The 14,679-nt window shown below is 40.6% G+C and overlaps 1 protein-coding gene across 2 annotated transcripts in view; it reads right to left on the bottom strand.

Moving 5' to 3' along the window:
* The window catches only part of SNX18 (sorting nexin 18), a 258,941-nt gene that overhangs the window by 170,112 nt on the left and 74,150 nt on the right, over positions 1-14,679 (bottom strand). The window lies entirely within an intron of this gene.

Raw genomic sequence — 14,679 nt, 5'->3', positions numbered from 1 at the left:
CTGCCACAGGCCTTTTCTGCTGACAGTGTCAAAAGCTTTGGTGAGGTCAACGAAGGTTACATAGAGACCTTTGTTCTGTTCCCTACACTTCTCTTGCAGTTGTCTGAGAACAAACACCATATCTGTGGGGCTCCTATTGGCTCTGAAACCACACTGGCTTTCAGGTAGAAGTTCTTCTGCAATAGTGGGTACTAATCTGCTCAGAAGTATTCTTGCAAGGATTTTACCAGCAATGGAGAGCAAAGTAATACCTCAGTAATTTGAGCAGTCTGATTTTTCTCCTTTCTTCTTGTACAGGGTGATGACGACTGTGTCACAGAGATCTGGTGGTAGTTCCCCTTATTCCCAGCAACGCACAACAAGCTCGTGACATTTGGCATGGGGTGCTTGACCTCCATGCTTCCAGATTTCAGGTGGAATTCCATCAACCCCTGCTGCCTTGCCAGTTTACACCTGTTGTATGGCCTTGAGTATCTCTCCCATAGTAGGAGCTGCATCCAATTCATGTTTCACCGGTTGTTGTGTAATGTGCTGAATTGCTGAGCCTTGGACTACATGGTTGGCACTGAAGAGAGTCTGAAAAGGTTTAGACCGTTGGTTCAGGAATGAGGTTTTATCTGTGAGAAGCATTTGACCATCTGCACTGAGTGGGGGGCTTTGAACCTGGTGTGTGGGTCCATACACTGCTTTCAGGGCCTCATAGAATCCTCTTTGGTCACCCAAATCTGTGCATAGTTTTGTCTTTTCTGCTAGGTTGAGCCACCATTTTTTCTGGATGTCTCAAGGTTTCTGTTGGAGCTTACTGACTGCAAGAGGAAAGGCGGCTTTTTTTATATGGCAAGATGGTTGAGCAAGGTGTGCTTGGTGAGCAGTTCTCTTCTTTTTCAACAATTCCTGGATCTCTTGTTTGTTTCCATCAAACCAGTCTTTGTTTTTCTTGGAGGAGAACCCTGAGAACTCTTCAGAGGACTGCAGGATGCAATTTTTAATATGTTGCCAAAGTGCTTCAGGAGAGGGATCTATGGGATTATCTTTAAGTCCAGTTTGAAGGTTTACCTGAAAACTGTCTCTCACTGTAGCTGTTTGAAGATTGCTGACTTGGAGCCTCCTCCTTGGAATGCCGCCTGTCTTAGGTTTGGGCTTAAAGTGAGGGTTAAGTTTGCAGTGGACAAGCCAATGGTCTGTTTGACATTCTGTACTCGGCATCACTCGGATATGATGGACATCACCAACATTTCTCTGTTGCACTAAGACATAATCAATGAGGTGCCACTGTTTGGATTGAGGATGCATCCAGGTTGTCTTCAGGCTGTCTTTCTGTTGAAAGATAGTGTTGGTGATGGTGAGCTGCCATTCTGCACAAAACTTTTGCAGGAGGCATCCATTGTCATTGCAATTTCCAGCACTGTGCTTGCCCAGGACTCCTTTCCAGGCTTCAGAGTTCTTATCTACTCTGGCATTGAAGTCACCATGGATTATGATCTTATCATCTACAGGAACCTTTTGGGTGAGGTGGAGCAGGTCCATGCAGAATTTGTCTTTTTCCACTGGGTCAGCTTGGAGACTTGGGGCATATACGCTAAAAAGAAAAACATGTTGCTTGTTGTGTAGTGGGAGGCATAAGAACATAATGCAATTGGAATGACCTGTTTGGAGGCAATGGAGTTTTTAATGCTGAAGCCAACTCCTGAAAGGTGACTTTTGGTTTTGGGTTTGCTTGACCAGTAGAGTGTGTAGCTGGCACCATGTTCTTTAGGCTGCCTTCTTCATGAAGATGAACTTCACAGAGTGCAGAAATGTTGATGTTGAGTTGTGACAGTTCGTGGGCAATTAGAGCAGAACAATGTTCAGGACATCCACTATCCGCAGTATCAAGCATGGTTCTAATGTTCCAACATGCAAATGCTAATTTGAACACACCTTTGGAGGCAAGTGCATGCCTTTGATTTCTCTTTGTTTTTGTTTCACTGCATCGGAAGATGCTGGTTGGCCGCGGTTATTCAACCGGGTGTGGAGATGAGCTTTGTTTAGGCCACCTTTTCTAGGCCCCTCTCCATGTGGAGCAAGCAGTGCTGTCCTTAGAAAAGGCTGCTTGGTCATTGAGGATGTTGCCAAACCAGACTCTCATCTCTGAGGTCAGTGTCAAATGATCAATACCCTGAACTGCCTGCATGCGGGGCTGGGTCTGCAGCTTCCAGCACTTCCTATCACCTGCCGTTTTTGACCCTTGCCTGTCACTACAGGGCTTTGCAGTGTGGATGAACCCTTCAAGCCTGTGCAATGGATTTTTTAGGTGAGGCACAGTGTGTGTAGAACTGGCCCCACCCTTCACTCCTAAGGTTCAACTGCCAGGGCTGAGCGAGCTTGGACGGTGACAGCGAATACCTCAGGTTGTAGGTTTGGTTTGGGTATCCTTGTCTTAGATGGATGGCCTTACAGGGCTAAGTGAGCTCCATTTGCCCAGGTTTGGAATAAGAGTTGTCCTTCTCCTAGGATGGGAGCCAGAGGGCTAGCAAGTCCATCCTGCCTGTAGACACACTTTGTCTGACCCTTCAGCTGAGACTTGTCTGGCATGGGAGACCCTACCGGAGGCACATACTCCCACCAGCGTAGCCCACGACCTCATAAGAGCATGCAAGCTTCTTCCCCATGACAAGGGGGTGTCCGTGGAGAAGAGCTGTTGCAGGTTCATACAAACAATGAACAAAATGTCTCTTTCCTAGTAGCCTCAGATCAACGGTAGTCTATTTTACATTACAATACTCTGCTTGGAAATTAGTGAGAGCACCTTTGTTTCTTTTATGAAATAACAAAACCTGAAGAAGAGGTTGATGAAGTGATCCCGGCAAAGGGTCTGCAGGATGCTCAGTAGCTGGAGCACCTGTCCTACAAGGGGAGCCTGACAGGAAGGACTGCTTCTGCCTGGAGAGGGGAAGGAACCTCAGAGCAGTCTTCAGCCCATGGGCAGGTCACTGAGAAGATGAAGCCATGCTTTGTACAATACAAGGGAGCAGGATGATAGAGTGTGAATCTAAGCTGAAACAACAGAAGCCTACATTATATATAAGGGGAAACTTTGTATTTGCTCTGTCTAATCGGTCCAGCATGGAGCAAATTGACAAGAGAGGCAGCGGAGCCTGAATTCTTCAGGATAGGGCTGGAGAAAGCCCAGAGCCACATGACCTGACTATCTTCCTTATGCTTTTTTGAGCAGGTGGTTCCACTGGGTATCTCCAGCCATCCCCTCCAGACTGCGTTACCAAAGCCTTTTGGAAAAGAGCCCAGGGACATCTCTGTGCCATGACTATTTGGTTAAATTGTGGTATGTTGATTTGATAATCCATGGAGTCTCTTCCAGTCCTACCCATGTAAGACTTTTTTCTATTTATTCATTCTGTTTTTTAAACCAAGTTTATATTTTGAAACCCTTGCAAGCCCATTTTCCACTCAATGTCTGACTCATGCTGTGACACATTCATGTCACACTTTTTTGTATCTCAAAAATTCCCACGTTAAGAAACAGTTCTCTCTCACAAGCTAAGAAAGTAATTCACAATGTTTTACCAGGCGCTGCAAACAGTAATTCTTTTTACATATGTGTGTATATATATATACACACACACATGCACACACACAACCTCCTCTAACTATTCAACATGCTGTCCCTTCTTTATGTGCATCAGTGTAGTCAGTCTTTAAAGGTCAGTGGGATCCCTAGATGCAACAGAACTCACTCTGCATAGGCAAGGTTGGTACACTCTGTATTTTTTATGTCAAATGAATGTTTCTTCTTCAATGATTGAATTTTCAAAACTTGGGGATTACCTCAGCAACCATTCTGCTCTCTGCTGATTTCTCAAATGCACTGGACCTTGTTTACAGTCTTCTGCTGCTACTATGTAAAATTTTTGTGTAATTCATGTTCAGTTTGGTTTATGTTTTAGCTCATTGCTTAGTTAATGAGCAAGCCACTGGGTACTGGAGTGTAATGGAGTGAGTTCTAAGAGATTCCAGAAAGCAAAATAAATGCACTGTTGAGAGGTTAACAAACAGTATCTTTATCTTCAGAGGCTGCTAAGTGACAGGAGTTTTAAGGGGGAAAAGGACTAGGGAGAGAAAAGGAAGGAAAACCAAAAGTAATAAGCCCAAACGTGTAAGCACCCCCACTCACCGAGGGGAATTGCTCATGCTAAGTTGTTTTACTATCCCAAACCTTTAAATTCTCCAGAGAAAGAGGCAGAGATCAAAGTCCCTAGGCACTGTCTGGCTCACTGCAATAACAGGCATCCTTGTTATTTGAAATACAAAGTTTTCTTGTGTGGCAAGCAAGCAACCAGAGCACAAGCCATCTGCCCCTAAAATACAGGCTGCTAGTGACATCTGACTGGGCAGGTGTGGCCAGTACTGCCCAGTCCAAGGTCTCCAGCTCCACCTTCTTGTTATATAATGGTCTTCTCTCTGCACATGTGGGCAGGCACTGGAATTTCCCTGAGCATGCGCATAATCACCTGGGGGTCTCCAATAAAATGGGTCTGGGGGCAGCCTTCCTCTCCTTCCTCTTCACTTTCTCCTCCAAATGACCTCTAAATGCAACTACCAAATCAGAGGAGACTAATTATCTTCAGTTTACAGGGAGCTCTGTCTTCAAGGGTGAAGTTTCTCTATTATCAATGCTTGTTACCAGTAGCCAGGTAGGAAAAGCATAAACCTTGATCGGATGGCCTGCCAAAAAATCTCAACACTTCCCAATACATGGAGCTCTAGAAACTATAGCTGCTGATGGTTTTTCAGATTTCAGGCAATATTTTTTCCCTACTATCTTATAAGAAACATTCCAATACATTAGCCTGTTCATGCACTTTGAAGGTATTTTAGAGCGCTCATCTTTCAATTGTGACTCTAAAAAACAGCCAAGCACATTTTTCTACTACCATTCAAGACTTCAAGACAGTTACCTTTACAATCAAATCCACTGTCTGTCAAAACTTGTTTTCCAAATTCAACGGATAACCTCTTTCTGCAGCTACAACTAAAGAGCATCAGCTCTAGACAAAGGAGTGCAAGGAGCACAGAGAATACGGAAAGCTTGGGGTAAGGCCACAAAGACTTTAACCTTTGAGATTAGCTGTACTTCTTCTTGTCTGCAGAGAAAAAACCCTTCACTAAACATTTGGACAAAATAAAGAGCAGCAGTGGCAGAGGTGTTGCCATGGTAGATGCAAGATTTTCTGTCGGCTCATTTTCTGTCGGCTGAATCTTCTACAATTGATTATTTGATTTTTCCACTATTTTACCTAAGATTGCTATGAAATTAAGCCACCATCTGTCATTCTGTTTACTCCTGCTGAAGTGTGGATAATGTTGCAGCTTTTTCAGGCATCAGATATTTTCTCTGGCCCCTCCTAGAATTTATTTTATATGTAAAATCAATTGTCCAGAACATTCTTCTGAAAGTTTGCTACATGACTTGGGAAAAAGTTACGTGGCCCTGTTGTCTCACAAGTGTTTATTCAAAATAAGCCTGGTGTGCTTTGGTTACTGCTGGCCTGGGAATCATTTAATTGTTGTCAGAAAATACTTCAAGTACCTCATCTTGCCTTTTTCTAGATACAAAGCAGTCAGTCATTATATTAACGACTGTTACTAATGAGGTAGAAAGAGGTGTTCACTAAACAGGTGCTCATCTTGATTTCTTTATTTTTTTTTCTGAAAATACTTAAATGGAAGTTGTTTTGTTTTTTTCCCAGCCTGCCATGGATCTTCACTTAACATATTAACTTCTCTTATTACACCTTTCCATACTCAGAGCTAGACAACACACTAATTTTACCTGTTCCTCCTTATTTCTTTATTGTCTAGCTAGCCTCTATCTGGTCTGTATTTATTCAACAGGAACATTTGCCTGAAAAAAACTTCCTTGCCTTGATTGTAGCCTTTTGACCACCTAAAACTTTTCTTAAAGAATTAGTTCTTGTTCCTTCCCTTTTGCCTGGTCCTTCTTTCAGAAGTTGCCTAAATTATCCTTATATACAATAGAAGAACTGTCTCTTTTTCATCAGTATGGTCATTAATCCATGAATTTTACCTGACAGGATTCAGAAGGAACTGGAACAGGTTAGACTTTGAAAGGCTTCCAAGTAGGAAGGTATACAATAAAACTTTATGGAGAAAAAAAATCAATTTTTTTTCAATTACCTTTTAACGTGAAATTAAATTGTGTGAACATTTACAGAAAGCTTAAAAAAATCCAGTGCCCCCCCCCCTCCCCCCTTCCCCCACCAAACCCTTCCAAAAACAAATGGAGAAACACCAGACAGCAGTTTGAAGAAATGAACAGGTAGGATAGGAACAGACTAGATAGGATCAAGCAGCATCAGGTGCCATCTAAGTCAAAGACACAAATGTCAGAAAAACCTGACTAAGAACAGACTTATCATCTACCCATATACTCCTCTCATAGGTTTACAATGTTCAATCTACTTGTATGTATCAAATGTGTAAAAGAAGAGCTAGAAAAGGAAAACCAAACCAATTCACAAGTGATATTTTCAATCCTTTTTTTTTTTTTTTTTTTTTTTTTTTTGTGGGGGTGGGAGTGGGGGTGTGTCCTGAGCTGTAGCTTAAAGTCCCTAATGTGAGCAATGGACCCTATAGCACATGCTGGAATTCTTCCACTTGCGTTATACCTGTTTTATTCCTTTAATGCTTTTAACATTTTAGACATGCAATTCCTCCCACTAGATGTCTGTAATGCCAATTATATTAAGTGATTTCTTTAAAATGAGAAATTTCCAATAGTTTTTGCTTCTTGCTGCAATTTCTGGGAATTGGAATGCTCTTTCTTTTCACATTTTCTGACACTGTAGTCCAATTTTTTTATGATTTGCTGAGTTAATGTCTATGTTACATTTGCCTCATTTGCATGCTCCCTTCTATTTTTGAACTACTACCTTCCTTAGTGCTCTGCATCCCTCTATTCCCAATAATTAATTACTGCTCCAACACCGGAGATACTGGTCACCCAGTTTCTAAAAAAACTCTTCTGTTTAAGGCTCTGTGAAAATAAAACTCATTTCACTATATTAATATTACTAATGATGTGTCTCCATTATTTGTATCCTCTTCCTATCTCACTCTTGGGGACAGAAAACATGGAGCCACATTTTTTCTTATCTTACCTGTCCAGGTTGGTTTGATATCATATGGGTTCCAGAGTGTACCATCATCATCCATGCTTTTCCAGATGTCTTCATACTAGTGTTTAATTCCTTCAATTCAAGTAAAAAATCAGGATTTGTGCTTGTCTCCTCCAAAGAGACTGCATGTACTATTCTGTTCTTGAGCCACCAAGAGGAATGAATGCCTATCTCGTAATATCCTGTTTTACTTCTTCATGGACAAGTTTTTTGGCAGTTGACATGCTCTCAGCCTGGTAACCATCTGATATCTACAGCCATGTTGAAAACTATTTCTGCTTCTCATCTTTTACTAGGAGTCTCCAGTATGGACTGCATATGAGAACCGGTACTGGGGTATGTCAGAGAAGAGTGGTTTTCATCCAGTGTTGTGGAAATTCCTGAATACCAGGAACTAGAAGAGACTTTATTTTGACATTTCAATTAGTTGCTTTTTGAAAAGGTGATGTTATCTGGACCCACATCAGTATCCTCCTAGCTTTGTAGAGTAAAGGATTCTTTAGACTGAGCAAGAGCTCAGCTGAAGTTTCCTCAGTGATATGGCTGAGGACAAGAAGGTCACAATTTTTTCCCACAGCCTGAGAAACATAAGGTCCCAGTGGGGTTCCTCATGCACAACTGCAAAGCACATCTTTGTTATTTATGCATAAGCTAACACAGAGATGCTAGCAGAGCTAAAAATCAAACCATATGATGTTATAGATATATTTTGTTCATATTTTGTTCTTGACAGTGAATAAACCAGTGCAATCACAGGCATCAGAAATGTTGGAAGCTCCTATATTTTGACAATGACTGCTAAGTAAACTTCAGAGGAAAAACTTTCTTCAGATGAAGGGACTTCAATAACTGCTATTAAGGTACATGCAAAGCAATTTTGATTTTCATCAACCTGATACCACCTGCATTGAACTCTGAGCTGCACCTGGATTTAAGAGAAATGGTTGGAACCATGATTATTTTGTAAGCAAATGGTGATATCGCAGTGCTGTTTGTAAGGTGTGGTTTTTCAGACTTATCTGAAAACTGATTTATCTGCAAGTACACCCAGAACACAAAAGCTGTTCTCAGCTATGATTCACAAGAGGCTTCTGCCCTTCTTTTTGGCATGAGCACTCATAGAATCAATGGTCATTTGTTTCAGACTATCACTTCCTTCTGTAATTTACATCTACTTCTCCTTTTTAAAGTAGTTTGAATTCTTTTTGCTGATGGAAATTCAGCTAATCTTCTAGTTTAATTTCAGAATTTCTGAAGACTTCTAGACTTCTATTCTGAAGGAACCAAATTCTAGTAAGAAAAATAAAGAACTTTGATTCTTGACCAAAATGTGGTAAGGAAATTACACTCATACAAACACTCATGGCAAAACACTTGATCAAAATAGAAAGGCCTGTGTTTTGAGTATGTACCTTTTACCTGTTTCTACAGTCCAGTTATGTACTCTGTGATACATGACATGTTTTCAGCTGCTTTAGTTTTAAATCTCAGTATTCATAAAACTAAGCTATAACTAGAAAAGGCAGTATAATTCCTTATCAAAGGAAAATAATTAAAAACGTATGTGTGAAAGAAAGAAGAAGACAGAGGGACCAAGAGAATGTAAGAAAACCTGTGCATTTGTAAGTAGCTTATTTTTGCACTGACTTTAATAAATCTATCACTATCTCAATTATTCTAGTTCACTTCAGTTCTTAAAACTGAAATAATGAAAATTCCTATCAGAACATAAGTAAAATAAAAGATTACTACCAGTTAAATATCCAAAACAACAGAGAAATGAAATAAAATTTAGCCTCTTAGATGCTCAGACAAACTCATCAGGGCACTTCTTCAGTTCACTACTGGGAGAGTCAAGATAATGTCACTGCAAAATTCCTTATAACACTTACAAAATAATAAGAATTAAAAAATACATAATAAGGACTACAACAATATATTTTATGTGTCTGGTTCACTCAAGATCACAGAAACTGTGATCAACCACTCCCCATGGCTAATGACAAACGAAATTAATTGTTTAGACTGAATTTCACAAACAGCTTTGATATTGCAAAACAGTGAAATATGCTCTGAAAAGAGTTCACTGGAAATTAAGAACACACTATACAAACTTATTGAGCTATGGGAAAGAGCAGAGCAGGCTAATATAATGCAGTTCTGACTGTACACAGCGAGATAAAACAGAGGATCTTGTGAGTTCAAGTCTTTCCTTTTCTGACTCTGTGATCAGCCAGACCATGAAATTTCTACTTCTGTCAAAATTCTACACTAATGGAATGCCAGTCTGTCAACAGCCACCCTGAAAAGGAGACTTTAATAACTTTAACCTGAAGTAATTACCAAATAGCCTGATAAAGGCACATCATAATAATCATCACATTATGCTCACATCAGACTTGGAACAAATGTTTTCGTAAAGATACTGAGGGACAGGGGAACAGTAAAAACCTGTAAAGTTCTTATTTGTTAGAGACTCTTTCACCTAATGTGAATGGTCTGGGTCACATTGATGGTCAGCTTAGACCAGTAGCCCTTCTTGTCAACAGGAGCTTAAAAGACGGTGTGATACTTCTGGTTATATTCTCCCAGCTGCTACCAATGTGCAGTTTCAGGATGTCCTCCATAAGAGATTGGACATAGACCAACTTCATCATATCTTATGATGAACCAGAAGCTAATAGTTTTCTTAGAACCCAAAAGACTTATACTAACTAGTATGAAAAGCAGTTCTCATTACCTCTTTGCAATTTAACCATGTGCTCCCATCTCTTTGCTGTACAGGAACAGCACACAGCAATTCTTTATTTGTCTACTTCATGTTGATGAAGATCCTGTGTATCTTTGTATGTTTTCCTGGTTCCTAACAGACTCTTATCCTCTGTAAACACTACAGAGAAAAACAGTGAGGTGTGTTCTCAGTATGTTCTACCTGATAATTAAGGAAGCAAAGTGGACATAAATCTCCTAGATTTGTCTCCAAGTTTTTCATCATGTGGATATACACCTGCCTAAATCAGGAGCCCCTGCTAAAATATACTCAATCCACCTTTGTTTTCTCTGTTCTAAATCTCCTCAATTACCACCTCCACTTCTAGTTGCCTCAGGCTTAATATCTTCTCTCACACTTCTCTGCACCTGCTCCATATTTCCTCCAACCAGCTCTTTCCGTTCCACTCATTTGACATCTTCTTCTGTGCTGTACTGCTGATAGCAGAGAAGAAAATAGACTGCACTAAATTACCTGCACTAGGTACTCACACACAGCAGTTCTGTGATAAACACCACAAAGAAAAGAGGAAGCATACTTGATTATCTACAAAACCTATCTATATGTAAAGTTGTGTGCATGATTGAAAGAATACAAAAAATTTAACCACCAGTTTCTGAAGAAGTTCTCCCATACACACAGAATTACACTTCTTCAGAAATTTTTAAGCTAGTCACATATTAGCATAGCCAGGATACACAACAGCCTTAAAGATGTTTGAAGTCAGACAATACTAACATTTCTCAAAGGAAGTGCCTCCACTAAACTGACTTGCTTGTGTGATGACTTGCAGAAGAGTAGATCTATATAATTCTATGTGCATCAAAAACTGAAAGGGATGATAGCTGTTTTCTTGCCTTCTTAAATTCATTCATTTGGATTTCACACTATTTTTCTGTGGTAAAACTAAAAATGTTAAATTAAAAGCATGAGAGATTGCTTTAATATCCAGCAATCTGCAGTCCCAGTATTACCAACTGAACCAGCCTGCTACAGCAGGCACACCTCAGGAGTGATTCCTGCAGAAACGCTGTGGTTGCCATCAATGAACTCCTGCTGGCTGTGATCACATTTTGTGACCTGTGCTTTCTTGACGAAATGAGATGATTTTGTAGTGCTCAGTGCTTATTTTTACAATACTCAGCTGAATGACTTCAGTGACAACAAAAACAGCAACATAATTACATTCTCACCTTTTAATTATAAAGCACCCAATTTGTATTCAATACCTAAGTCCTTAAAAATAAAATGTAAACAACCATGTGGAATATTTACAGGATAGTCTTCTCAGACACAGAGATGGCAATTTTGGAAAGTACTTTTTTAGATTACATTATGTAATTATTGTTCAATCAAGGAAGTAAATAACAGGAGAAGAGCCAGAAGAAAACAAACACACACACACTCACAATCAGTGAATATATTCTTCATTTTTAAGGGCTAGTTAATAGTAGAAGAACCTGTTTAACCTGTACTAGGTACCTCAGCTGAATAAGGTGACCAATCACACCACAAATCCTTCCACTCCAGATCAGAATAGCTGATAACAATATTAACTCTACTGGAATGGCATGTTTAATTTTTTTCAAACAAAACATATTTTGCTTTACATACATTATTCCTGTACTTTGTTTCTCATTTTCAAATTACATTAGATTGAAAGCCTTTGAATTGATTAGAAGGTAAAAATAAATGATTGGCATTTTTTATTGAAATTATTCACATATTGTCAGTAATTGAAATCTCCTCCCGCCCTAAAAACATCAAGAGGTGGAATAGAAAAATAAAAATTTTTAAAAATCAATCAGAGATTTAATTGCAATATTCAAGAAGGTAATTTCTGTACTTCACAGTCTCCATAAGCCTAAATAAACCACCTGGAAATTCGAGGAATACCTTGAACTAAGGATCAGACCACAGCATGCTAAGGAGGAGACATAGCAAAGTAATCACAGTAAAAAATATATTAGCAGCTGTTCTGTAAAAATTATCTTGCTGGTTGTCTCTGATCAGAAAAAGAAACCCTGCAGGTACTTCAAGAAAGGCAATGAAAAGACATATCATTTTAAAATGACATATTCTGTGCACACATGTATGAGTTTCCCTTGTTTCAAACATTCATTACAGACAATGGTAGATTTCTGAAAACTGCTTTACATGCTACCATTTTCTTTCTCAATAAGGAATCAGTGTGGTACATTTCACCTTCAAAATCATAGCAGATACGCCAAATGCCTGAAATATTGGAGATAATAAAACTTATCCGCAGTGGTGAGGAAGAAGGTAGACAGAGTTCTTTTCTATAAAAATGTCTGGAAATAAAAATAAGTGCTGGTAGTATGTCATGTGGCTGAGACACTTTAAATAGACCACAGGAAAGTTGGTATAGAGATTGTTAGCAATAAATTTTATAAAAAATTAAACATTTCTTGTACTTTACCATTATCCTTCCTGAAGGCTGTCTGCAAAGGAGAGCACTAAACATGCATGGAAATAAAAAAATAAAATAACCAGAATTGCATTATGTGCTTCACAGAACCAAAATTATTATTTTATGCTGAAGCTGACAGAAACATGTTAAAACAGCCCTTCAAATCATAAAAGTAGACCTTTTTGATTATCACATCCTAATGAGGATTTCACTAGAAAATGGAAGAATTGTCTTTAGAACATCTGATACTCACAGTTATAACAAGTACAACCTCTAATCTCCCAATCATACCAAATTTTCTATTCTGTCTCTGTATTTATAAATCAGGCAGAATAACTGCTGAAGCACATCAAGCCAATACCAATTGGCTAATATTTCCAACAGAACTGTTACACAACTTATTTAAACTGATTTTTAGTAATCCTAAAGAGGATTTTGGATTTTTACCCTCTCCCTCTCCAGACCCCTCAAAACAGGAAGATATTAATGGTCAGTTTCTTTGCTGTCTCTGATGCTACTGGATTGATTAAAGAAAAAACCAGCAGCCTCAGAAACCTTTATACATTTCCCAAAAGCCTCCTGCCACACATTTAAATAGGATACATTCAATTAGCTTATCTTCATTCCTGATGGAATCTGATGGAATCCATCACAAACAGCAACTCACTGCTACTTGTATAGAGGCTTAATTTAGTCCCTTAATTCTGGAGTTTCTTAAAATCCAAAATCAGTTATAATTTTGAATGAATAAACCCATCTACCTGAAAAATTTAAGACCAAACCCACGTAAGAATATGCGCAAACACCAGCAGAAATTGAATGCATGATTAGCTCAGGATAATCAAGGGACAGTCTCCTTTGGGGGAAGACACAGGAGTCTTTTTTTAATTGCTGGTAGCAATGGCAAACACAAGCCACATAACCCCTCCTAAGTGCTTTTCAGGAGGCGACCAGACACCACAGCATCAAAAATGTGATGCTGTCCAAGCTAGGAAACCTGTTTCTCAGCTGGCCTTACCCCTAGAAGCTACAAAAGCTACAATACAGATGCTGTTTCAGATGCTTGGCCCACAGCTTGGTGGTTGGATTTGATTTTATTTTTGAAATTGCTAGCAGGAGCAGTTTTTTGGTGTGAAGTAGTGTAATTTGTGGCAGTAGTAGCAGGGCATAGAGTAGTACCCTTCTTAGTAGGGTCTGCTACCTGCCTCCGTGACCATCAGAACTGCGCAACCTCATCCGGGATTGGCTCCGTGTTGCCCGGGGCTCTCTGGAGGAAACATGTCATCTCTGCTGATACCGCTCGCTGTTCCGCAAGCGAACTGGGGCATCCTGTTCAGACCTCGTAGCTTGGTCCTCATCAGTAGAAGTGTCACTAGATGTGTCTTGAGCCCAACTCTGCTGCTGACTGCTGCTGCTTGAGGAGTCACAGCCCTGGGCCTGCTGACCCCTGCTGTGGCCACTGTGTTGCCACCTTGGGGACCTGCTTCGTTCCCTGTCTCGGGCACTGGCACGGTCAGTGTCACGGTCTCTGCTGGAAGAGCTGCGCTGCTGGCGGCCTCTGGAATAGTGCAGCCTCTCTGCAGGGCATTGACGAGCTCTCCTTTTTCGTCTGGGCCTGGCAATGCTGATGTAGTGCCCTATGGAGTACACCTCGTAATTATTGTCTCCCACCTTGCGGAGGAGGTATTGGAAAGGCTCCTGGCAGATCGGGCACACAGCTGTGCTTCGGGACCATTGCAGTATGCAGGGAAAGCAGAAGGCATGGCTGCACCAGCTTATGGAGACTTGGTCCCTAAAGGCATCCATGCAAATTGGGCACGTTGTGTTCTCTGGGTCATTTGGAGGTGCAGGCAGGGGCATCTGGCTGGTGCTGGCAGAAGGGGAACAGGTGTTGCCTTCTGTCGAGCCCTTCTCCGCCATCTGGCACTGCAAACCAAAGAGACACAAAGATCCTGACCTGCCCTGGAGATTTGACTCGGTGATGCAGTTTGCAGAAGGCAGCCAAGCTGCCCAAACTCAGTACTAAAAATATGCCTGCTCTGCCTAGGGCCTGATTTGGGCTGCTGGAAGTGTCAGGGACTATCCTGGAGCAGACAAGTGACACCAGAGTGTGTTTGCATGGAACAGTTCTCTGGAAGAGGTGGTGACTGACCTGTCCAACATGTGCAAGCAGGCATTGGGAAGGTGAGGAAGAGGTTCCTGGTCTCTCAGCAACAGCATCCAGAGCCTGGGCATGTGGCGGGTCCATACCAGTGCCCCAGGCCCTGCTGCTATTGCTGCCC

Source organism: Pithys albifrons, chromosome Z, assembly GCF_047495875.1.
Source record: "Pithys albifrons albifrons isolate INPA30051 chromosome Z, PitAlb_v1, whole genome shotgun sequence".
Taxonomy (NCBI): Eukaryota; Metazoa; Chordata; class Aves; order Passeriformes; family Thamnophilidae; genus Pithys; species Pithys albifrons.
This window is presented reverse-complemented; position numbering and strand designations above follow the sequence as displayed.